This window comes from Nipponia nippon, unplaced genomic scaffold (assembly GCF_047370975.1).
Source record: "Nipponia nippon isolate SJK-2023a ecotype South Korea unplaced genomic scaffold, ASM4737097v1 scaffold_13, whole genome shotgun sequence".
In the NCBI taxonomy this organism is placed as follows: Eukaryota; Metazoa; Chordata; class Aves; order Pelecaniformes; family Threskiornithidae; genus Nipponia; species Nipponia nippon.
Genome location: NW_028262324.1, coordinates 8096267 through 8123575, shown reverse-complemented (window position 1 = coordinate 8123575; position 27309 = coordinate 8096267). Strand labels below are relative to the sequence as shown.

Below are 27309 nucleotides of genomic sequence, written 5' to 3'. Positions count from 1 at the left end.
GTAAAATAATAACATTATATTAAAATAAGACACAGTTCCTAGTTGTGAAGGTGATGGAAGCTCACAACAGTTTCTCAAGTGCACTCCTGAGTGCTTTCTTTTCTTCAAAACAGGATTAACAGCCCTTTTGAAGCATATATATAAAATCAAGCTAGATTACAGGGAAATTTTATTGCAAAGACACAGTTTAGAACTGGTATATTGTGTGTACTTAGGTGTGCATGTCTGAAAGGACGTTTGCATGTTTATGCGTGACAAAGCAACGCAGCTCATTTATGTGAACATTAATTAGTGTGTTTGTTTCGTATGAGGATATTAATAGATGAGATTAGGCCGCTTGTTCAACTAGACAACCAAATAATCCTGTATGTTTTCTATCTGTATGAAGCCCTTTTCTTAGCTTTAAACTAGCTCAGTAAGAGAATATATTTGTATTTACTCTCTTGTCAGGTAGTTAGGTATTTTTTCTACTCTGTGTGTTGAGTATTTGTTTCATTAATTTGAAAATTGTTTTAATTTCTGTGGTCGTTTTTTTAAAAAAAAAAAATCATTAGAATTTCCAATGAAAACATTTTACTTCTCAGAGAATTTTTTTTTTTTTCTCAACATCAGACTTTTGAGATGTGAATGTTTGGGGCCTTTTGATGAAAAGTAAAAAACTTCTACAGAAAGCAGATACCTTTCTGCTGAAAGATCGCCTTAGTTAAAAGTCTAATTTCCACTGCAAAAGGGAAAAAAAAAGTTTTCGAACAAGAAAAAAATCAGACAGCTCCAGTGTCCTGCATCAGTATCTGAACCTTGCCAGCACTTCTGAAAAAGAAGGGATTGACAAAATAATTCATTAACAGGAATGTTGTCCTCATGGAGGGGATTGAATAGCTGCATGAGAAACTTTAAAGCCTCCTTTGTGTATCCAAACAGAAACATGGCTCAAAGAAATAGGCATCTACGGCAGTTCGGAGTGCTGTGAACTCTGGGCTATTTGTGGATTGGCTTTGAGAGAAGTTGCTCTTGATTTAAGAGTACATCCTAATACACCAGCAGACTGGAGACCGGGGAGACTGGCAAGGGAAAGAATAGTGCAGAGAGTTTGCCTGGCAACAAAGGCATAGCAATTTGCTCCAGCATTGTTGTGAAAAGAAGATGCCTTTGTGAGTAGAGAGACATGTGATAAGTGTAGCATGAAAGCGCCGCGGAAGTAATTGTTCTCCTGAACTCAGCTCTGGTCTGCTCCGACTCACAGTGGTCAAGGTCTGAAACGAGGAGATCTGTTCCAAGTCTTGCATGTAACAAAGCAACTTAAGAGACTTCCTTCCCTGCAAATATATCCCTTAGCTGCATCTGCTATTACTGCAATTGCCCTGAGCCTTAGGATTTTTGCATCGATGAAGGAAAACACAGCAGAGAGTGGAGGCTGGCTTTGAACAAGGGCCTGTTTTACAAATTTTAAGACAATGATTTTGGTGAACCCAGATGGGTGCAACTGATAAGTGTCATCCATGGTTCTGTTTGCCAATTGGATTCAACATCAGTGTTTGCTCTTAGTATCATGCTACATTTTGGGACATCTTCCATCGTGGTGCCTGTGCCATACTAGAAACCTGTCAGTTGTTTCTGATGCTTTTTTGTCAGCTTCCCCTTTGCACTTGAGAGTGATGGTGGGTCCACAGCATTTATCAGTCAACTGATGCTGCTCCGATCCTTGCCCAAAAAATATTGATGCCAACGTCCCCACTCAGACCATTACGTACTGCCCCCCTAGCTGTTTGTCCACCATGAAGTTTGTCATTACACTGAATTAGGAGCTCTTTGGGACAAGAATTGTCTTCAGGCCACTCACTGAATACCAATTTGCAATTTCCAGGGTGTTTTTGCTGCCGAGTGCAGCAGTTGCGTTTTGTGGTGTGTGCCGCTCCTGCAGGTGCATTTCTAACCCACCCGCAGCAGCAGTGCGTAGGCTCTGGCAATCAGCAACCCAGCTCTTATTAAGAAGCAGTGGATTTTCCTTAAACTCTGATTAACCAATTATGTTTCTTCTGATTTAAATTCTTCTGTCATATATTTCACCATAGGACGGAGCAGTTTACTGAATGTAAAGAGGACTACCACAGTTGTGTAAATGAATGAGATGTTTTCTTAAAATAACTATTTATACATGTAAATCTCTCTCTGGATCTTCTAAACACTTCACATCTCTCCCTCTAACTCATGCAGTGGCATCTCTCTCTGTCATGCATGTCACATGTAACCAGATTGTAAAATCCGAAGAGCAGAGGGCATGTCTCTCTTCCTTTTGTACAATGCCATGTAGTGGCTGGAAGGATGAGGGAGAGATAATATTTTTCTGCCAGGGACACAACAAATTAAAAAGCCTTCTCCCTAATACAAATTAAATTTGAGACACTGTTTATTTTGAAACAGCCAGGTTAGTATTTATCTGAAATTGGTCTTAGAAAATTGATTTTTTTTTTTTGAAAGTACAGTTTCAGCCCAAACAAATAATATCATGTAATAACATTACTGGAAATTCCTGGTTTTCAATTTCTGTTTGGCAGTATGGGATCAATGTAGTTTTGGAGGAAAAAACCTGCAGTTGTTAAAATCACAATGAAATTAAAACTTGTAATATGAAAAAAAAAATATTAAATTCATGTGGCATTTCCTATGCACTTTTAAATGACAAATAAAAATTTTCATTGATTTTTTTTTCAGAGATTAAAAAAATGAAGAAAAAAAAATATGTCTAGTAGCAACAATTAAATCTTCCAAGTTAATTTCTAAGTTAACTGGAAGAGGTATGAACATATGTAACTGTAAGGTGATAAATTGTTCATGCAACAAAACAAAACAGCTACTAAGAAGAGCTAATATCCATGCCTTTCACTTATCTCCTTTTAATATAAAAAGTATTTTCCACATTGTCTGCCTTTCAAAATTATTTTCCCAGGTTGGGAATAAAGTAAATTAAGCTGTACAAAGCAAATGCTCTGATGCAGTTTGCTGCTACCTACTTAAAGCCTCCAAGTGAGGCACCTGTGGATATATATTTAGCTTTTTGCCTTTCATGGAAATCATTAGGTGGCCTGGGAGGGAAGACAAATGGCATGTCAGGGCTCCTGGGAAGCTGGCAGGTACTTGTAAGGGATGCAATGTCCACCATTACATTTGGCAAAAAGAAGAGTTATTTTGTGTTGTAATGAAATACGGCAGACAGTGGGGGCAGCTTTTACTTTTCTCCGTCGGGAAAGAGGATGGAGCAGAAGACTTGGAATAAAGGTTTTTAGGATGAGTACTGGAAAGCACCCACATGGTGGACCAGGCTGGCACAACGTGGTTGCTCTGGCCCTGGAGACGTGGAGCTGCCCCGTGTGGGGTGGCACCAGGCTGGCGGGGTCCTTTTCACCTGCGAGTGCACCTTAAGGGCTCTGGGAAGGCTTGTACCTGCTGCTGCAGATCACCAAAGGAGATGGCTTGCAGCTGCTGACCCTGACTGTGTAGAAATATCTGGAAAAAGATGAATCTCTACTACCACTCTCTCATAATGCTGCCAGTGCTGTAAACTGTATTTGTGTGGTCACTACCCCTCAAGATACAAATGGCCCATCTCTTACTTGCAAAAACTATCAATTAGCATACCATCCTTCATCAGGATAGGTGGCAGGTTTGGGTTTAATTCTATATTTTCATCAGAAAGGAACTCTGATTCAAGTGTGCATTAAAGCTGGAAAGCTAATTTTTGAGGGATCATGGTTGAAACTTATTTTAGCTTTATATTTTTCCTCCTATCATGAAGGAAAGTAGAAATAAATGAGCTTAATTCACCATTCAATTATGTTAATTTATAGCCCTATAACCCCAGCAGTCATGCTGACATATAAATGATGAAACAGAGCATATGATCAGATCCTTGTTTCTATGAAAGAAGTGTTAAGCCAAGGGTGAGTGAAAATTTTGTAGACCAGTAGTGTATAGATGGAAAAATGCAGTTTGCCCAAGGATCCTGGAAAGTATTTTGTCAAGGTAGTTAATTATGATGTTTTCTGGAATTAACACGGAATTCTCATTTTGGAGAAAAGTTTCTAGCTATTTTAATAAAAATAAAAAAAACCCACTGTAAACCAAACCTAAACATTTAATTTAAGGAAAAACAGGACAATTCATAGAAATCGAAGTGGATACTGTTTCTTTTTCATGTGCGTAAATTTTTTCTTTTTGAGTCAGCCCAAAATGGAAGATAATGATAATAATTTGGATGCTGAATGAAACATGTGCATAGCGCTACTTAGATCATATTTATTCCAGAACTCATATCACTTTCTTCAGTGAAACTGTATCATGACTAGTTTTGGACTGTAATTATTAAACTGTTAAGCCCAGTCACATAAAGGAAATTGAGAGATGCTATTACCAGGTAGCAGAGTCAATTTTCTCTGTCATGCCATGAATTTTCTTTAGGTTCCTGATAAATATAAAAGTGTTGGTGAGCAAGGTGGGATGTGGTGAGGTCAAGGGAGAAGAGCCGAAGTGCCTTGCGGTTCGGTGAGCTCAGCAAGCAGAGGCATCACCTACACGTACAGTAGCATCGTGCATCTTAGGTCACTGGTGACGTAACAAATTCACATTACGTTGAATTCATTTCCCATTGCGATCTTGAACTGGGCATCGGTGCTCCTGCTCGGGAGCTGAGGCAGGGCTGTCCCACGCGGGCTCTGCACACAGACGCTGCCGCGTTCGAGAGGACTAAAGCCCCTGTCAGTTCATCTTTAGTCCTCTTGTCTCTGAGCTAGTGAGCAGAACTAACATAATCTTAAAGCTTGTTTGCTCAGGGACTTGAGTTTTTCTTTCAAATGATAAAAATCTCTTTTTTCTAGCTCCAGTGAAAACAGAGATTTCAGAAAGTTGTAAGGCCAGCCAAGTGTGCTGAAGTAGACTCTGGCTCCTACTCACTTGCTGGCATTTTTTGACTATATTGGAGCCTGGTATATTAAAATGGAGTCCCGAGGGCATTTGAAGCTACAGTATGTATCTTTGGGGAGGAGATTTGGCAACCTCAAACTCTCAGGCAGGATTTACAAAAGCTACAATAAACCAAAGAAAAGCTCGTTAAAAAAACACTGAAAATTTTCTTGTTCACAGTAACACCCTTCTCAGTCCTCTAGTGTTATAAATACCATCAGTAAACTGAAGTTTGTAGCCAAGGAGAGAAACAAATAGCCAAGGGACAGGTTAGACATGGAAATGTTCCCGTACAATGTCTGATTGTTTCTACAAGTACTCAAGTGTGCACACAACTGCCTGTTTTGCATCTATAAACGTGTGTGTTTGCACATTCATTTACCACATGTACCCTGTACCGTGTGCACAGCAACTTTGTATAGATAAAATTTATTTCACCCAACACACTTTTCTGTTGAACAGTATTTTGGGCTGCACATCGCATTACACTCAGGTTATTGTTCTGTAACTAGAAGATAACGTTAAATGGTGATCTCCACCTCATCCTTGTAACAAAAAGAAAGGTGAGAGGTGCCAGAAAGTAAATTTGCACTTTCAATGTGAGTTTTTGTATTTCCAAAGTGGCTTAAAACTAAAATCTTGCGTATTGATACACAGCTTGCAGATAGCTTGTGTGCTGGGTAGTCCCTTTTTTGTCCCTATTGCTATCTGTGGCAGTAGGACAACACCGGCTTGCTGGGCTGTGGAGATGAGGTGCAGCAGAGGACAGTAACTTCTCAGCACCACGTAGCTGTTCTTAAACAACTGCCTGAGTACTGAAGAGCTCCACAAGCCACTGCCTCTTCCTTTCAAAGCAAATGGGCACAATTTCAAAGCTACTGGCTTTGATATCCTCATTTTAGGCAAGTAAATACAAGTGAGGTGATCATTAGAAAGCTTGACTGTCCGTAACTCTGTCCCCTACCCATGGGCCCCAAGAGAGCACAGGAGGCTCAAACCAAGTCACCAGAAGTTGGCAGGTTTTCTTGTGTTTCTAGAAAGTATGTAATTTTTCTTAATCCTTCCTGAGCCTAATATCTGATAGTGCATCTAATAAAGCCTATAAGTAGTATTTTATGAAGCTACAGTTCCCTCCCAAGCTCACCAGGGATCATTTTTCTCTTTGAAAAACAGCTCATCATTAGGAATCAAAGATGTTTGATATACAAAATAATTTCCCAAATTAGGGTTTGTCAAATGGAGGTTTGAAAATCTCTCTGCTTCTTTTTTTTCTTCCCCCTTCTCTCTGTCTCTCTCACTCTCCCCTTTAGGCTGATTATATCTTGCAACCAGAGGCAAAATAAAATTGTTCCACCCTTTTCCCTCCTTCCATCCCTCCCTCTGCCTTTCCTTATTTTACCCCCTCTTCCCGACGGTAGCTCAGCCACCACGACACCCGCACCAGAGCTGTACCCCTAGGGCAGCCGCATTATCCTCAGCACATCCAGCAAAAGCTTCATTAAATCGCAACTACCTTTGCAGCACCCACCGGACACTCGCGGCAGTCCCCAGGGCTCCTGGCAGGGCAAGAAAGCTGGTGGTGGAGCCGGGCGAGAGGGGGATGTGGATGGCTCTCCCTCCTCCAAGTGCCAGCAAACAGTTAATGGTTTAATACTTTACAAAAAAGTCAAGACAGACTTGTGATTCTTGATGTTAATGAAGGTGTCACACATTGTCTAGAGAAAGTTGTGCCTGGCAATCTTCCTTTTTTCGGATGCCTACACCACTGACATTTCATCTCGCATTCAAAGAGCACTACCTTAATGAAATGCATAATTAACATATTCTAATTGTGCTGAGCGCTGTGATGATTTTGACAGAACTCACTTTCCATGTCTAATTTGATGCTAATTTAATCTGTTCCTCTCCCGCTGACATGACCTTTCTTGATTGAGTTTCACTGAGGAAATTTTTTGATGGATTGATTTATCAGCATTGCAGAGACAACAAAGGCTCAGGGTGCATGACAGAAAACGGAGCGGGAATGGCCCTCCAACGCCTGCACGCTCTGAACTTTCTGGCTGCAATGTCCTCTTTCCAGAGACTGCTTGTCTGATCTACTGATGGAATTCAAGAAATGTGACATCTGTGTGTGGGTTTGATCTCCGCGATAAATACAGTAAATATCTTATTGTGCTTCTGAATCCCTTGGAAGGAAAACTTCTCCCTTTCCTGCTGCTGTTCTGTAGGAAACGGCGTGGGCCACCGAGCAGCAGAGCAGTGCCAGCAAGGGCAGGCTCTCGCTACGCTTCTGCCCTCCAGCAAGCATCCGGGGTTTGGGGACTTTTAATTAACCTGGTCATTACTGGCTATCAGCAAAATGAAAAGCGCAGTGAAATGGGGATGTAAGATACATCACAAAATGTAACCTACTTATTAGGTTGCTTCATCAAACTTTCTCTAATGCTTACTTATAGATGTGTGTGTTTAATATCCAGTATGTGCATTTTATAACATACACACATATATATACACACACATTATCTGTACAGATATATATACATAATTTATGGATTGTGTATATATGATTATACCCTCATTCAAACATTGTAGAGAAGGTTTAATAATCCTCCTAACAGTTGTGAAATATATTAGCTATATCTCACAACGCAGAACACAAACGTGTGCCTGTGGGAACACACAGGTGTGCAGTAAATCCCATAGGGAAATATCGAATTTTTCAATTGCGTCACAAAACTTCTCTTCTGTATCAGGTGGCCTGTATCTGTTGCTTTGTAACGTGACAGCTTCTCCCCACCCTCATACTATATCTAGTTTATTATACAGGTTTCTGTATCAGAAAAAAAAGCCCTTCCTGACCCTCACAGTGATCTCTCTTACAGCCTGGAGCAGGAGATTTGAGTTATCTTTGCATGTTACACTACAGCTGTTGCTGGTCATAAATTTAGAGTTCCTTGTACTGCATTAGCATGTGCTTTTTTGCTGCTTTGGAAAAAGAAGAGATAGCATCTTACTTTAGAGATCATAATAATATTTAATTGACAATATTGTTGAAATTAGTATTATAAACACCAGTCACATAAATTCTTATTTTTTTTGTTTTAATGTTTCAGCTTGCTGCAGATTTCTTTTAAGGAGTTAAGACACGCATGTTCACTTTCTTTAGGAGTTGATGGCATAGTTTAGTTTTAAAAAGGACTTGTTGATAAACGTCCCAGATTGTTTCTTACCAGTGTTTAAGCTACACTGAGCAAACAATAGATGCTAAAGGAGGCAGGGAAAGCAAGTCCAGAAAACAGAGAGAGCTGGCAATTCTCACAGCTAGGGCTATGAGCTGTGTATATACTGCACTCACATGCAAACACGTAGCCCTGTGGATTTTTGCTTAGTCCATGATCTGAGAACCTGTTCAAGAAGAGCTCACGTTCAATGAGCTCTGCAGAAAGCCACAAAGGCAGTCTTGAAAAGTACTGTAGCAGCAAGCCTGGGGTGGTGGTTAAAGCACGCAGCCAACACCAAATGGCTCGCTCTGGAAGGGGGCTGTGCCCACCCGGCACCCTCGCGCTTTGATTTCCAGCCCGCAGCCCCACGCTGTGCTTCTCCCCACGCATGGTGAATGTGTGAGCGTGGAAGAACGAGTGGTCCTCATCCCTCTTCTGACGGACAAATTGAACGCTGAACCCTAACCAGCTTAAAGTAGAACTGGATTCAGTGATGCTAGGGAATCAAATTTGGTTCTCAAGTGCATGGGTTTCTTTATTTGTTGGGGTTTTTTTGTTTTTTTTTTTTAAGGGAACTCATCTTGCAATAGAGTCTTTCCTGTCTTGATTTCAGTCCTTTACCAGAGGAAGGGCCAATGCTGATTAACTCACAGATCCCCTACTCTGCAAATGAAAAAAAAAAAAGAAACCCTGAAAGATTTGGCACTTATGTATACATTCTGGCTAAGTCTGTTGGGCAGCTGCATACCAAAATGTGTAAACCACGTTATAACTGTGAAACTATGAGTCATTCAGTGTTATTTACCATTGATACTGGCAGGCAGCCTGATCTGTTACTGTAATTATGTCTCTGTCTCTACCAGCGAGATCAAAAGTACAGAAATTCCAAGTAATAGGACTACAACTATATTAGTAGGGTGAAACTGAGCATCTGGATCGGAGAAAAAGTTATTGAGTGCACAGTGTTACAAGAGATCAAAGAGGCAACCAAATCTAATAAAACAGTAATAATTGGTAAGCTCCACTTCCAACATATGGAACATCAGAATTTGGTATTAAAATGTTATTTCTTAAGAACTTAAAAAAAATTGGAGAAGATAGTTTGAGGACATACAAGACTTGTGTGTATTTTGCTCTAGGCTCAGTATTTCTGAAAAGAAATCAGATGCCTTCATCCATATTTAGGAGACTAATTTAAGAACAATTTAAAAAAAAAAAAAAAAAAGAAAAAAGAAAAAAGAAAAAAGCCCATGTCATCCTAAAGAAATCTTACTCGGATATTTTCATCTGTGGTCACCTGGGTGCTTCTGGTTATTTTACTGATGAAACCAATTGGAAAGAAGGGGAGTGGAATTGAGTTTGCAGCCATGCCTGTTCATCAAATGCTCTTTTTCATTAGAACAGTTCACTTCAATAAAATCCTGGGCACTTTTGATAAGACAGTGTTCAAGGAACAAAGCTGTTAGGAAATGACTTCTTCATAAGTCCCAGCAATAATTTTTGGCCTTAGAATATTACTTGGTGTTTTTCATTGTCAGTCGAAAATGAAAATGTAGCATTTCAATTGTAACCCATTAGAAATGTAGCAAGGCACACTGTTCTGTGCAGTTGATCTACAAATTGCACCAGAATACTTCTGTGAACTTTTGATCTGCCAGTACTCATGGGGGAAAAAAACAACAACATTCCAAGAAAATGCCCATTAATTTGAATGATTGAATATTCAAGGAGAAGGTTTTTCCTTATCAAGGTTTCTACAGAAGGAAAATGAAAATTAGTAAAATGTGTTTAATATAAATAGAACTTGACTACTGTATGAAGGAAAGTTTTCAGCACTGAATGCTTTGCAGATGGGTGCATCTTATTGCAAAATGGCTGAGGACAGAAATGTTTGGAACACGGAAAGGAAAAATTTAAGGTATAGATATAGATAGATGCAGTGAGTCATTCTGTCGTAACTGCATCCATATTTTGGTATCTCCATTGTTCAGATTTGTTTCTGACGGAACTATAAAAGCTATGATTTATATCTGTGGAAAAGTTACTTAGTATGTAGGCCTTGCACAATATGGTTTGTGAGAGAACGAGTTTGGAAAGACACGCTGGTAGCTAGATAAAATGCTGATTAAAATAGAAACGTGGCATGTTTTTCAATGGACCATGGTGCTATTTTCATTAGTATTTAGTATTGTCTATTTTTTGATCAGCTCTCTGACATCTTAGGAATGATAGTTATGACTCATATAACCTCAATTCTTGTTCTAAGAGAACATCATAGAAAATATTTCTACAGTAGCCTTAAGGGATATATGGTAAAGCATAGGTTGTGGATTCATTACAAGAGAGTGGCTTCCCATCAGGTGACGGGTTTATCAAATATTAAAGCATTTTGTATTCTTCTTTCTTCCAAAATTGAAAAAGCATCTGGGAAAACCATTTTGGCCTTGAATATGTTCAGGTCTGCCCTTTATTTTGGAATATTCTGAAGGATTAACTCACAGCTCTTTATTCATGTCAAAGAAAGAATGCTAGGAAGATAGGATTGTGTGAGCTGCGCATTTGGACTTAAATTAAGAATTCAACCCCACGTCTATAAAAATGAGCTGTATATGTACATTCTCCATAGCCCTTGAACTTCAAAAGCAAAGGGAGCAGCTGTCCGTATCTGTGCTTGTTGTCACTGTCCCCAAGAATTGCCACTTTTGAGAAACCCACGACCATATATATATATATATAATGTGTTATAGATATATTAAATTCCACTCCCAATGGAATCAACAACAAAACAAACAAACAAAAACTTGCAACGCCGAAATATCTGAAGCAAACCTTTTTTCTGAGGAAATATTATTGAGGTGCTGAACAACATTTGATCACTTGCAACCCTTTCAACTGACGTTCTATTATTCACATGTCTCTTTCATTATGCAACAGATGGTGAGTCCTGTCGCTGATTTTTTTCTTCAGATTCACAAAACTTCAATGGATTGTAATATGACCCTAAAAATGGGTAGAAAAAGAAAATGCTTGTTAAGGTTTTATCTTTGATAATAATCCATTGACAGAGAATAACGGCTGACCTCCTATAAACAAAAAAAAAGACACATTTGCCTTATTTTATGAAGAGCATTTGTCTAAAACATTTGACTGAGCTGCAGAATGTGGCCTTCAGCTGAAATGAAAGATGGTCCTTCTGTTGCTACACAAAGCCATATTTGCTGCTGCAAAGTGCAAAAGGATAGGCTGACAAATTGATAGTATGTCAGGAGCGTAGCAAACTTGTATTCGTCTTCACAAACATCTGCATATTTGTGAAGATTCTGAACACAAAATATTTCATTTAGAGGCTTCATTTGGCAAATTTAAGATAGCCATCATGCTGAGGTCTAAACATTGTTAGAAATGTCTTTAAATGCAATCCCTCTGTCTGCTTTCCGGTCACTTATTAATAGACAGTTCACAGTGCTAAAAGACTGGGGGGGAGTCTTAGAGCAATTAAAAGCTATGCTCCATATGCTTTTGATGTTTTTTTATCTCATCCTAGACTAACTAGATCCTGAATTATTATGCCATGAGTTATTAGATCAGTTAGTTTTCAATAGTAAGTAAAATAATAATCACGCTTGTGTGTGTTACCCCTCCTACTGATAGATTTTAAAGTCGTTTTCAAACATAGGGCTCAATCTGGCAAACACTTGCATATCTGATTAACTTCAAGCACACAAACATTCATCCTACAGCTGCACCTACTCATGTCATGAGATGTGCTGCTGAAATGTGACCAACTTTGGGGTAAAAAACACCATGGGATTGTTTTGGGGCCAGATGGGAGTCATCCATGCCTTCTAACCTCTAGGAGCTTAATTAGGTCCTTGAATTAGAGTCTAGGCTCTCTCTGCAACCAGGAAAGCAAGGTATAAACCTTTGGTGGGATATTTGGAGCACTTTGGTTAAGTGCCAACTTTTCTCCTTTAGCTCTAGAGGAAACCTGAACTGCTAAACTAAGTATACTTGGAGTAATACTAGTATTTAGATTCAGCCTGTAGAAAAGGTATAATTAAGATTTGAGAATTTGGATAGTTTTGTTTAATATTGACATTAATATTATTAATAATACAAAATATTTTCTCTGTAAATCATTCCTTCATTTGCACCTCATTTTCTGTGATGATAAGAGTTGCAGGAGGAGTTCAATAACTGTTCAAGTTGAGGTTCTTGTCCTGTAAAAAAAATGCATGCACATACTCAGATTGAGCTGTTTGTTTGTCTTTTAAATCAAATTTCTGGATGGATCAAGCCAAGCCAAGATATAAATGTTTTGGTTTTTTTTTTTAGACTACGTATGCTTGCTTTAAGGCATAAGCTAATTGATATCACAATATCGTACTTCGGCAGTAAAGAAAAGTTGATAGACCAGATACTCCACTGCTATAAGAGACCATAAAGCTTTTCAATTTTAACCAGCGAAGAATCTCATTGAATACACATATTTTTGGCAGCACTGGCTCTTTAGACACTGTAATAAGTTGGTCTTTCACATTTTTGCAAAAAGTCTTTCAGGCTCTGCCTCTTTGAGTTAGGCAAGCACGAAGGAATCAACATGAGTCTAACTAAACAAAAAAATCAGCCCCAGTGCCTGATTCTTGCCAAGAACAGTGCCCCAGAACTAGAGCACTGCTGTGTTTACTGGCCCTTTCATAACACTGTCAGTATCGAAGAGTTGGTAAATAGAGAACTCATCCAGGAGGCTGTCAAATTCTTCTGCACTGCTGCACACCCCAAGATGATATGCTAACTCCTCTACCACTTTGCCAGTAAGCCTGAGTTTAGAGGCTGGGTCAAGAACGAATGACACTTTTCCAGTAGGCTGTCCTTCAGGGGAAATGATTTTATCTTCTTATTTTTTCTCAGTACTGACATGAAAAGGGAACTATTTGATGCTTTGAATAGAGAACAGCTATGTACTTATTAAGTACCCCTAGGTTTCTTCATATCATCACCTCCAACCCATTGCTAATTCTCAATCACACTTTAATATTCCAATTCATGCATCCTAAGCAGTTTGCAAACATTCTTGAACCAAACCAATACTATTTGTATTACAGTAGCCTTCTAGAAAGCTTGAAAAACAAAACAGTCCTTGCCCTAATGAGCTTTGAGCCCGAACAGCAGGACAGACAGAGAGTGGGCAGCGGCACAGGAGACGGCGATTTGCCAGGGGCATGCTAGAAATCAGTCGTGGGATGAAGAATAGACCCTGAATCTCTGTTGTTGTAGGCGGACACTTGCTCCCCAGACCACACGGCTTCCTTAGCAGCTGGTGCTCCTTGTTTTGAAGATTGCTGTGGGACTGCAACTACAATTTCATTAATACAAAAATATTAGAATCCTGGTAGATGTTTTACTGTGTTCAGGCAGTTATTTGATCAGTTGACAATTTTGAGGTTTGATGCTTCATGATCAGCACTGTCAACCTGCTGGACAGTTCAACAGATTTTGGAATGCATTGTGTGGCAAAAGTGCATAAAGCACTGTTTCAGTTTCCTGCTCCAAGTCTGCTCACTGATTCTCTCATCCTACATGTCAGGGAAAGTAGTGATGTACTGCATGAGTGATGCTGAATCATTTCCACCCATTCTGAGAAAAAAAAAAATAGAAAAAAAAGAGGGACATGTATTGCAGCAGCCCAGGTGAATCTGACATTCCTGCAGATGTGCAATAACATAATCCGCTTCTTTTCCCAAGTTCCTCTACTACGGTAGGCTTTGTTGGCACGATTAGCCTCCTTGGTAGCATCCTCCAGAGAGAATTCTACGGAGATGAAATGCAAAAACTGCTTTAAAATGATAAGTCACAAATAGGATCTGCCACAAGGCAAAACTAGACACAAGAGACTCATAAAAAAATTAAAGTATAAAGTAACAGAGAAAAACCCAAATCTTCCTGACTACAAACTCATTTGCACACCTGATTTGTTTGCACAGCTTCCAGGATACAAAAAGCACAAAGGCAGTAAAAAAAGCAGTCAAATGACCAACACAATGGCCATTGATTCAGGCATTAATTTAGCACAATTTTCATACCCGCTAACGTGACGGGTATATGTAGCTCTGTTTTGCAATGTTTGTAATTTTTCTGCATGTGTGTGTTGCTGAAAATTTGGTCTTAACAGCCCTTGTAACAAAAAGGGAGACAATGGGGGGAGGGAGAATAATTGAGGAAAGCATTTTCTTAAGTTTTAAGGATTACAATTGTCTAACTACTACTATCATCGGGATAAAACTAATCAATATATCAATAGCCCTAAGATATGAGAGTGATATATTTCTCCCAACACATTCGTTTCACGATACTGCAAACACAAACTTCTGACCTACAAATGTAAAATGATATTTCAGCATATATGGACTCCTTCCAGATTTTTTTTATCATATTCTTAGTCTTCTTTTTGGATCTTGGAAATTTTTTTAATTGTTTTGATCTTGGCCATCTTTTTGCCCTTCCTTAAAGCAAACAGTTCTGTTATTATTTCTGTATAACAGTAAATATAGCATAAGGAGTCCTCCCTTTCCCATCTTCCTCTCCTATAATTCCATCTTCTGAAAACTTCATACTTTTGAGGACAACCCAGTCCAAGTTAATATATGTATTATCTGGACAGGCAGAAATCTTTAATATTCCTAAATGTTTTCAGAGTAAATCTTTCAGTTAAATTCTTCACTGTTTTCATTGCTCAGAAAAGTTACCATTCCTCACTGTCCTCTTTGTCAACTACAAAATATTTAAAGGTATATTCCCCAGGTTTTAACCTCATCCTGCTTACCACCTACCTCTCTATTTAAGAGGTGTCATTCATTGTATCACCCAAATTATAGACATTCTGCAGCCCCAGTCTGTACACTTCTACTCTGATGGAAATCATTTGCAACTGAGTGGTGTTTATACCAAAGGAATGAATCCTGCTGCTTTTCATTTTCATGCCTGCCATTGCCATTTCCTTGTTCCCTGAAAAAAATAACAAACAGGGTGACTGGAAGTGCAGTGCCTGCTCATGCAGTGCCAGCCACAAGCAGCTTACATGACTGCAATAAAGCTGGTTGAGATGTGGGATCTTGGTTCTGACATTAGTGGACAAAGTTGGCCCACGGATAGTCCTGACCGGTCATATTGATCTCACAGTAATGAAAAGCAGGTGGATTGCTAGAAGAAGAGCAGCTGTGAGGTGGGTGACATAAGTGAGTGGTAAACCCAAAGGTCTAGCAGGCATTAGAGACGTTAGCTTCATATTCAACCCGTTCAAATGGGAGTGTCATGATAGGAGTTAAAGCTTATAAGCTTGAGTGTGAAGTGGCTCTTGTTACATTTTAAATTCCAATTCTGGATGTTGAACCTTGACCAGTCAAATGAATGTCTCAACTGCTGTTCAGCCTTGAATCTTGAATCCCTGTTTTCACTGTACCTGTGCTAAAGGAAAAAGCTAGACTTGTATGGAGTGATTAACATCAGGACCGGCCAGGAAACAATAGTTTCACTCTAGGAACAACTTCAAGATTTTACACATTCATAATTTGTTTCTCAGCAGTGTGAGAAACCATTAAAAAAATTATAGCGGGGACAGAGAAAAGCAAGAACCACTGCAAAAGTGAAAATGGCCCAGTAGTTAAATTTGGGAGGGTCACACTCAACACTATCCTCTGATTTAGGCAGAGTGAGATCTGAACCTAGGTCTGTTATGTGTTTAATATGCACTCTAGCCAGTGAGCTCACTTGTGGTCTCTGGACTGTACTTTTCTTCGACCTCAAAATTGCTAATTGCAGTGAAAATGTCATCAAAATGCAATAGACACATTTCCAACGATCATTTTTTCTTCCAGAGAAACACAACAGTAGTGGACAGTATCGTATATAAAAAATTAAGTTCCTGACATTGCAATTTGGAGAAAGGCTTGTTATGTTGGTAACAAATACTTAAGGGAAGTGCTGTCAATAACATAGTCGGTAAGAGATTTTGAGCCCACTGAGCAAGAACTGCTACATAAGTATAAATTAAAAAATATTACTTGATATGCTTCATAAAATTATGCATTGGATACATCAGGCTAGTTCAGGGACCTATTGTAGAATTTAGGCTTATATAAGTAAATTTAAGATCTTAGTCTCTGATGAGTGTTCACAGCAAAGACAGTATTCCTATCTATTTCTACTTCTAGCACGTTTTTCTTTTGTATGCATGGAAATTCCGCTTTTAGATCCAAGGAGTGGCATTGATAGTCTCCGTGTGAGCCTGTATGCATGTGTGACATGTAAGAATTGCATCATGGTTTCATGACATCATTAAGATTGGATTCTGACCTCAGGGTGGTTATTGGACCATACACCAACCTCCATCTTCTAGTCAGTCGAGCATGTTTGGATGTGGTGAACATGTGGTGGCTGCAGCTACTGACAGGAACTGCCAGGCATTCAGCTGTGTCCAGACAGCTGTATTTCCATCCATAATTAAATCATCAGATTTTTTTCCTATTTTTTTGCTGTGTCAGGTCTTTATATCACGCACAAGTATATTCGGTAAAGCACCTTTCCTCTTATCAGTCAGGTATGACCAAGTTTGTCTTTTGGAATTATTCTGTAAAGACTGAGGCATTGATTGTCATCTTACATGAACCAGAAGCAACAGAAAAATTCTTTCACCTCGTTCCATAAAGGAAAAACATTTATTTCTCCATAGGCAGAGAAATCAGTTCATGTAAGATATGTCAATTAGGAGTGGACAGCATCATGGAATATTATTTCTGAGATAACCCCTAAAGTAGCAAAATCGATTAGGCCTGTGATACAACTACTAAAACAACTGATAATTTAATCTTAAAACTCTCCTTCCACATATCAGGAACAAGAGAAGCACAGAAGAATATATTAGTTTGCCAACTGTGGTTTTATTTGGGGATAGCCTGGGCATTTCATGTTCAAGAATTCATCTAACGATTGTTAAATATGTGCCTGATTGAATTTACCACATAGGTTTCTGCTTTTCTTTCCCTCCCCCCAAGCACACTTATGGTATCATTATGCAAATCATTGTGCTAAGAGGGTATGTTGAGATGTGTGCTACCAGTCCATGAAATAGCAGGGAAGTGGGAGGGAATATTCTGCAGAAACCTTTGGTCTGTTCCGTGACAGTGTAAATCTCGTCACACAACTTGCAGTGTCAGGCTGTGAAGTGCACACACGAGATCACAGCGACCACATGGTTCCAAACATACATCCCACTATGGTTCCCTGAAGTGACCTTTGGAGACTGAAACTAAGAATATCAGTTCAAGGTCAAGTAGAAATGGCTTTTTCTTCCTGAGATTCAACTCTCAAGTCCTCCTGAGATGCTCTGCAAGGGGAAGGAAGTGCTTCCACTGCATTTCTAGAGAGAGCAGCGGCTCAGTGTGCACATTATTAGGTATTCGTGGTAGAAATAATAGGTTGGCTAGGTCCAACTTTATTCTCGATAGCAAAGAACTAAATAGAGGGAGGAACTCCAGCAAAACAGGAGCATATCGCAGACATTGCATACACATGGGCAATGTGCCTCCCTACCTGCCTCCACTTCAGACCTGTTCTTGTCATTTGGCCACCATAAATTGGTAGCAGTCATGCAAACAATTTTCATTAATCTAGAATCAGGCTTCCCATCCCAGTGATTTCTGGGGTGGTTTTGTATCATCCCATGCTGTGGAGGATTGCAGTCTGGTTACAGAAAAAAGGAACATTCCACTTTATTTCTTAGCATTGAGAAAAACAAGTCTAATTGGCTTCTGCTGTGCTTTAATAACTAAAGAACAACAAAGGCATTTAGTCATTCACATCATTTCCTGTTTTTAAAGGATTTTAAATGCAACTCAGTGATTATCATTAAAAAGTAGCTACTATGCAGACATAAGAACTATTTCATTCTTTAATTATATTTTAACAGGTATAGATTCGATGTTCTTGACATTTATAAGAGGTCCTTCATTTCCAGCAAAGTAACACAATGAAATATCCAGTCCCACAGCTTGATCACCTTTGTGTGCATATATTCATGTTGCCCGTAATATTACACTAGCCCCGTCTATGGAGTGGTACTCATTGAAATAGAATCAAAGGAAAATGTTTCTACTCTCCCACACATGAAAAAAAAGGGTTTAATTGATTTTTTTTTTCTCTTCTGTCTTTGGCGTTTCGTTGACTGGAAATCCACTATGGACTCAAGAGCTCCTTCCTCAGTGAAAGTTTCCCTTGTTGAACTACATGATTTTGCAAAAAATTTTTTGAGTTGATTAACTGATATTCTTTGAACCCCAAAAACATACTAACAAAACTATCTTGTGCTGGTTTCATTGTCTATGACTGACGTTTATAGAAAACCTCCACAGTTCTAGCAGGAGGCTGAGCTGGGCCAGAATGCTGGAGTTACCATGTTTCAATTCCCTCTTACAAGGACTGGCCAGAGCCAAGTTCAGCCCATCCCCAACCTTCCTACGGTTCAACGACGACGATGACCTGGGTTTGATCCTGTCTTCTGTTGACCATATTTTGAAAATGTGGAGCTGTTAAAGGACGGAAGGACGTGCATGGCTCCAGGGTGCTCAGAGGCTGTGGGGCAGGTGGAGAGGAGGCAGTGGGGTCGCAGGCAGCCCACAGGCAGGAGCTGCTGCTGGGGACCAAGAGGGACTTTGTGGGCAGAGACCAGGAGGTTTCAGAGGAGAGTGAGTAATATGCCCTTGAGGTATACGGATCTGAGCTACCTGTCAATGGACTCCAGACATGTTTCTTGCTGCCTCCTCTCCCTCCGTGTCACTCTAGCATGACCTTAGCAGTGACCATTTGACAAAGAGAGAGTGATCAGCCATTTAGGTGCTGCTTCTGTTAAGAAACCCCCCCCCATACGATGTGTGACAGGGGGTGCTACACGTCAGGGGCTCAGCCACAGAGGAATGTGCATCAGCAGCTGGTGAAAGCAAAACAGGTTTATTTTGCAAGTGTCACACAAGCATGGCTTGCGTGGGTTTTTTTGTTTCCATGTACCATAAGTTTCACTTCAAGATTTTGGTGTGACTGATGCTAAAATGCAAAGTAAAAACCCATTTGAAATTGCTGAGTATCATCTTCTGTTCCTTGAACTTGGATATTGGGGAAGCGGGGGGGGGGGGGGAAGAAAACCCTTCCCTTCTGCCATGCTTTGTCAGTTGTTTGATTCGGTTTGTCTGGCATGATACATGCCTGCAGAATCCACCACCGCGAGTCTGCAGACTGCCATAATACCCACAATAATGTATAAATACATTAAGCAGAAGTCCTGATTTTGTAGGATTGCTGTTGTTTTTCATCCTTCTCTGTGACCAACCCCTGCAGATCTGGGCCTCAAAGAGGTATTTCATGACAGAAGGAGCTCACAAATGGTGTAAGATGTGTGTCGTGGAAAGGTTGGCATCATATTTCTTGTGTGTGAAAAGGACAGCAAAAATCACCAAAATGGACTATAATAACTGATTCCATAGAGCTTAAAACTCCCTCAAGGCTGAAACATCTTGGGCCTTTCTGAAAAGAGGCATATATTTCGAAGAGAAGGGAGGGAGGAAATAAAAAAAAAAAGCCTAATCTTCTGCTGATGTGGCCTTGGCAATCGACTGAACTGACAAGGCTGTGTATTTGTAAAACAAGCTGTGCTAAGTATTTTTTCGGCCTCGTGTTTAGAAACACACGGGGGGTGGGGGGAAAGAATAAATATGGAAATCAAATGTAAAAACTTCTTGCACTCGCAACCGGCTTCCCGGAGGGAATTCCTGCCTCTGTTCTCTGCTCTTCCTCCACTCAGCAAAACGACTGCCAGTCATTAAGCGGAGCTGTACGGCGCTCGCTGTACAGTAATTGAACACCAATGGGCCCACCCTCATTTGCATCCCCCCTCTCTTGATTGGCAGCTGTACATGAAATGCCATATCAGTTGAAAGTATGTTGTGAGCTGGCACTAATGATCCAGTGGCTCCGGGGAAACCTGCCATATTGTAATTCGGCTATCAGGCATGAAAGAAATAATTCTAAGTGCCAGCAATGTGAAGCCGAATAAATGTTTCAGTGCTGCAGGTTGCCAAGGGTGACACTTCTGATTTAGTATAAACGAATGCCCCGTTGCCTTTGGGGTTGGGGGAGTTCGCATTGTATCTGAGATGTGTGTATAAAACATTAGTATTAGAAAATGGCTTCGGCACGGGATGGGAAACAGAGGCCTGGTCCCAGGCGGCACGGGAATGTTTACAACTAATGACTGGATGAAAGGATTTTTCTACCTACTGTAATGACAGGCAAAATAGGATTTGCTTTCCCTGAGATGGAGAATAATGGCTATGTTAACTCTGCCTTTCCTTTTTCTTTCTCTCCCTAAATGAAATGCTCTTTTGTAAAGAAAATCACATCTATTTTCTTCAGTGTAATGGAGGGAGGTGGTGGATTTAACTCCTTGGGAGCACTGGGGTTTTGGAGGGAGGGAGGGAGGGAGGGAGGGAGGCGGCGAGGGGGTTAATGGGTGGCCTCTCCAGCCAACCCCTCATCACCTATCATAGGCTTCGTGCCAGGAAAAGATTTTTCAGTAGCCTTTATACTCTTGTTTAATGTTAAAAATCTGGTGAGAGATGAAAGAAAAGACTCCTGATGCCTTAAAAATGTAATGCGGACAGTTTTCACTTTAATATTTCAGCTCCTGCATGTTAGTATGTCACAAAAGGTGAGACTGGAGGGACAGGTGTCTGCAGACACTTGAAAATGGGAAGACAACACATATGAAGAAGCTGGCGCTCTCTTATTGTGACTGTACACACACAGCTGCAGTAATTGTAAATGTAGCTAACTAATTGCATCTGCACATGGGATGATGGTGGTTCTGCAGTAACTGCAGATGCAGGTACAAAAACCTGCCAGTAATTCTTTATCTTTTTAAGAACAAAATTCTCTGACGTTTTGGAGAAAAGTGCACGAAGGTGTGTGGATGGTTTGAACCTCTTTTCTTTCCGTGTCAATTCACAGATAAGGTAAACTCTTAATTTTGTTATCCACATGCAGTCTGCCTTGCAAAATGGCAATATCTTCAAATTTGGATCACTTCTATTAACCCCGTCTTTAACTTCAGCAGGGTTATCTGAAAACCTGGCTGGCAGAGAAAAAAAGCACAATGATGCAGAAAATGAATCCATTTCTTAAAGTTCAGCTTAAAGCTGCTGCTTTGCTGAGACCTCAACCTTTTCTGTTGTCTGTGTTATTTCATTGTTTTCATGTATCCTTATTGTGTCCCTTTGTTGTCTCTTGTTTTATACTTTTATAGTAAGTTCTTTTGGAACTGAAGCTATCTCTCTGCTTTGTACAGCACCGGGCATGGTGGCATCTTTCTCATTGCCTGGTGTTTCAAGGTATCAGAGTAATGCAGCTGATAACATTGAATAGCAGGTCACACACTTATCAATCCTCATGGATAAAACAGAAACTGGACCCACAACAGGGATCCCCAGGCACCATCTGAGGTGCTGCCTGTGAGCTGTTGGGTCTTCTCTGCTCCCATATGCATCAGTGAAAACTGAAGGCATTCGGTATCACTCAGGATCAAATCCTGACTGTTTTGTTGAGGTTTTTATTGTTGTTATGGTGCCCCATGATGAGATACCATCTGTAATTTGTGGTCAGCAGGGATGCAGGAAGAAAAATGACAAATTAGAAGCACAAAATGCTCTAAGATGAATGAACTACCTGAGAAAGAATGTGTGTCAGCCTGCAATTTATGAGGATAAAACATCAAAGCTGACAATCTATTATCAGAGATCAGATGAAGCCTAAAATTTTGGATATAGATTTGAATAGCCCCAAACAGAGGCAGCAGATGGATTGGTAGGCTGATATTCAGGGATTTCATTTGGCCCCTCTTGAAAAAAAGGAGGATTTCTTTCAAACCGTGGCTCTTGATTTAGTTTCAGATGTCAATCACTTGGCATCTTCAAAACTGCTTGGAAAAAGTGTTTTGGTTCAGCTGCATCTCAGCATAATAAGCCTTTCAGAAGTGTCTGTTCAGACACTGAATATTATTCCTGTTATTTCTGTGCTGTCCTGCATCATCTGTATCCAAACAGATGAGACTGGAGAAGAGCTGTATGTACATATGAACTTCATACATCCCCAGCACGTTGACATCCAGTGCAGGTTGCCTCCAGCATTCTTAAGACAACCTAAGGATGGCTGTCCTGGGCCAGGCCACAGGCCCACCTAGCCTGACACGTTGTCCCTGCCAGCGGCTGGAGGGGGACTGTGAGACCAGTGGTGACGGCCTCCCCAGCATGTCACCCCAGCCTGCAGTTCAGGGACAGCTTGCGCCACAGGTTGCATCTGTCTTTCATGGCCCTCCATGTCCATGGCCTTCCCCAACCATACCTCATCACTTCTTGGATGCATTTATGCATTTGGCGTCCATGGTGGCAATGAGTCCTGCAGGTCAATCTGATGCCATGTGAAAAGTGTTTCCTTCTGCCTGTTGCCAGCGCTCTGCCCAGTTCCGCAAGCAGCACGGTGGGACGGACCGGCAGGATTTCCTGCTGAAGTTCCCAGTGTGTTTCACCGTAGCTGCAAAGCCAGAAGAGTTTGCTGGCAAGGACTGTCCGAAACACTTCCTCCTTTCAGTCGTGGTCTCATCAGGTGCTGTCACTCAGGTGCAATCGGATGGTCAATTCAAGGTCAGTTTTTTTAAAGGAATGTCCAGTCTTTGGGAAGCAGAAGGAAATAATGTTGTTGTCTCCTTTGATTAAAAAAACCAAAAACCCACACCTCTTCACTTCTCACAAAGAAGGGCTGGTTCTAGGCAGCTTTGATTTACGCTATCCGTATTCTAACTCTGCATCCCCTGATCATTAATCCATGGCTCAAAGATTTTCAAAATAGCTAATATATATAGGGTGAATTATTGTTTTCTCTTTTAAGTATAATGAATGATATATTTGTCTTTGTAACACACCAGCTATGTTCCTGATTTTTGTAACAAGTCTCTTTCCTAATATAAATGTCCCCGAAGCAAGCAAGATGATTTCAGTAATTTGAGAATGGAATGTATTCCATGAAAGTTAATAATATGGCGCATCCCAGAAGTAAGACAAATATAAAGACGTACAAACCAGATTATATCATTTTTATTTTTATAGATGAAAATCCTGGGAAAAGCTTCTCTAAATTACCTAAGTGTAAAAACAAATCCTTTGTAATAAAGACAATAATTTATGCTATAATGAAATTTGTCACATAGTTTATTTTGAGTTATTTAAAAGGATTAATTTTGTAGATGCAGTCTGATAGATCCAGAGTGTCTTTCTGCAGGAATTGCCTAAGTTTTTTCCAGAAGTGGATCAAAACCACAGTGAAAGTGTGAGCTAAGAGCCAGCCATCTCTCCAACTGTCTGCGTTTAGCTATCCACGTTTGTAGCTGCAATCACATGCAAGCCATGCAAAGTAGGTGGTCAAATGCATGCAAAATTCTGCTTGGCCAGTATCAGAAGTAATAAATGTGGTAAGGCAGAATAAATATGCAAAATACAGTACTTTAACCTAATAACATGACCACTTGCAAGCTTTAGCATAACACTGAAAATCACTAATGGAGCACTGTGCAGATTTTCATGATACAAGCAGTCAAGAATCATGCATAATGGAACAGTGCAACAGCTAACAGCAGATTCACACAAGATAATTTAAACTTGTTTGTATGGAAATGAAGAACTGATCTTTGAAGTGGTCCTTAATGAGATGCTGCTTGATCCTCTCTGTATCCGGAGAAAGTCTTCCGTTTTCCTTTTGCATCCGGCTCATGTTGCTGGGGTACAGAAAAAGGACTTGTTTAAATTATGAATGCCAATTTGCATCTACATGGTATTAGGTGAGAACTAAGTGCTGCCAGTGACTTCATGTATGCTTGCAAAATTGTTATTGAAAGTTAGATATGTTTATAGTCCGCTCCTACACTATACGTTACTCAGCTTAGCGTTCCTTGTCAGTATGGCAGTCTTGACCATACCCACAGCTTAATGCAAATGAATCCAAAGAGATCGTAATAAAATTTTAATATGGATTAAAAATACAGGAAAGGTATTACCATCTCACATGTATGTTCTACAACAGAACAAGTACTAGGAATTTTGTTTTTTTCTTTTCTTTATGGACTTTTTCATTCCCACTCATACGCCTGAGCACTGCAACGTGCTGAAAATAGTTCTGCAGTTTATCACTGAAGCTGTAAAACTCCACTCTCAAAGGGCTGGAAGGCAGAATCTGTGCTAGTGCATCCTGGAATATGTTAAACTACCGCGAAGCTTCTGAGCAAACTTGCCTATACACCGTCAGAAAATATTGCTGAGTGATCAGCCTTTTCTAAACCTTAGCTCTATCTCTGAAAGCGTCCATCTGGCAAATGAGGCTTTGTTTGTGCTTTTGAAAGGCAGAGGGAAAACATTCAGTTGGTTTTTTCTATCTGTTTGTTTGTTTACACAGCTCAGGAGATTAAGGAGGACTTATTTAAAGTTAATGATTATGTTCCCATGAGGGGAAAACACCTTTCTGTGAGCTGCAGGTTCCCTCAGCTATTTTTGGCTTCTGATGGGACATTTCTGCCTTCAAAGAAAGCAACCACAATAAATATCTTCAGATGACATTAGGCTCCTAGCCTGCTTGCACGCTTATTTTTCAGACTTCAATTTAAGAAGGCAAATAGTTCTCTGTAATGAAACAGGGAGGAGGAACAGAGTTTATTGTGGTTCATTTGTTGGGGTTCACGTAAGGCCACAGCAAACTAATACCTCTGGGTTAACTGACTCTATAAAGAGCACCGTGGAAATCTTCCTGCTTTTAAGGCCTGAATGAAGCAGTAGGTAGGGCTTGCTCAGATGCACAGGAAAAGCTCCTGTAACTGTTCCCTACTGATGGGTGTATTCTTTAGCAAGGGTCACCCTCAAAGGCATCCAGCCTCTCCAATGTGACAGCCAAACATTTCTTGGCTCTCTCTTCTGACCGTGGTTACGGACTGGTGTGGGGTGAATATACCTCATATCAATCAACTTAAAAGAGGTGTTTGATGGCTAAACATAGATCTCATTGGAAGAAACTACTAGAAAGAATATTTGGCTTTCAAAGGAAGACACCTTATGAGACCTAGAGCACCTTCAGTTTGTACCGTGCTCAGCAGGAGCGGCTGGGACACAGCTCCCAGCAGGATCCTTTCTCTGTGTTCACTGGGCTTTAAATTAGCCCCTTCCTCCTGTGGGTTTCATTCCTGATCTCTTCACCCAGGTTTGTCGTCACTGGTCTTTCTCATCAGCAGGATGAGCTGCCATTGTAAAGCTGCTGAGGATTTCTGAAGTTCTTTCGTCCCTTGTACAAGCAATAGGAACCAACGCTTGGTGTCACATGCTTGCTTCACGTGGTTGTGTAGTGGGAGGGATACCATTCATGAGATCAGCTTAGTCCCATTTTCCAAGGTCATGAAAAAATACTTTTTCTAATGCTATTTAAGTTTTTTTTAAAATTTAAATGTAGGCGTAAAATCATGCAGAATTATTATTTTTCTTATTATACACATTTTAAGTGCTTAATTATATTCAGAAAATCAGTCAAAGCAGCAGAAATTGTTACATCTGTTCAGTTAAGTTCTGGTTGTTTTTTCTTGTTCCTTCAATCCACCATTTTCTAACGTCAATAGCATTTACAAGGTTATGCTTTTGATGAGCTACTTTTCTGGGAAGTTCTTTTTGGACCTGCCACCTTTGCACCCAGTCGATGCAGAAGAGAAGGGTCTCTTCTGTGTGCACCACGTCCCAGCCATGCTCAGCAAACACCAAGCGACTGGTGCTGAGCACCCATGGCTGGGGGCTTCAGGGCTTTCAGCCCTTTGGTGGAAACACCCAGCACCTTCTTGAGCAGTTTATGAGCTCCCAGCTCATACAGAGGCAGACAGAAATATTAGAGGACTGAGATGAAACTTTAGTTTATTTGTACACACACTTTTTTGCTAGAAATGTCACGTATGTTTTCTTTGCTTTTACAGAAGCCCATTAGGATCTATTCTGCTTTGCTATGTACAGAATTTACACACACAGCTATTATTATTGCCTGAGGGGATCCTTATAAGTTTTATAGCATCCGTATAGATTTGACAACTTGCTGCATCTGATTAGTTATTGTGTTTACTCAATGCCCTGAGCATAGAATGGATACCCAGGGCAGGCCCAGGCCTCAGAGTGAGATTCGGTGGCAGATTTGGTTTTTGCCTTCTGTCCTGAGCTAAATCACTCCACAGCCACTGCATTCCCCAGCCACTCATGGTAAGAAATGACGGCTGCACAGCCCAGCCTCTCCTCTGCTTCTTCACCAGCAATGCCCCTAGCCCTGTTTTTAAAAAAAAATCCAGGTCAAAATACTTTCCCTTTGTCATTTACCCACAGGTAAATTAATGGTGCATTCAGTAGAAATAATTATCCATTAATTTTTCCTCTGGATCACTATCTAAGCATGAGGACTAAAAAGAAAATTGAGATGTCTGCTCTCCTATTTTCTCATGTAGATGACTTTCATGGGTCTGTCTCATTAAGGCTAGTAGGTGTTAATAGTAGGTGTTAATATGTAAATCTGCTCCTAGAAAGGATGAGGAACAGTCTGTATTTCAACATGTTGGCCATGTAATTACAGACTGATTACATGCTTACATATGTGCCATTTCTAGTGGGACAAATGAGAGATGAGGAGGCCGGTAAGGTCACACATCTACTCCAGAGGTGTCAAAGCCCGTTCTGTGAAGAGGGCCAAATTATGTTTTTAATTGTGATCCAGGGACTTGCACTACAGCATTAAGGTCACGCACTACCCTTGATCCACAGCGGTCTCCTGCCGAGGACCCTGGGAGGTTTGCATAAAGATCAAGGCTAGAACGAGACTCTTAAGAAATAAAGGAGTTCCCCATTAATAAAGGCTCCCAGTGCATTTGACAACACTCAGTGGGGAAAGAAGACATTATATATGGCATGCTTTAAACTACAGCTAGCCTTGCCTTGTTTGCATATATTCTGGCAGCAACTGGACACACGCAAAG

At 40.3% G+C, this 27309-nt stretch overlaps 1 protein-coding gene across 3 annotated transcripts in view; it reads left to right on the top strand.

Annotated features, from left to right (window-relative positions):
- TSHZ2 (teashirt zinc finger homeobox 2) overlaps positions 1 to 27309 on the top strand; it is a 228467-nt gene that overhangs the window by 175529 nt on the left and 25629 nt on the right. The window lies entirely within an intron of this gene.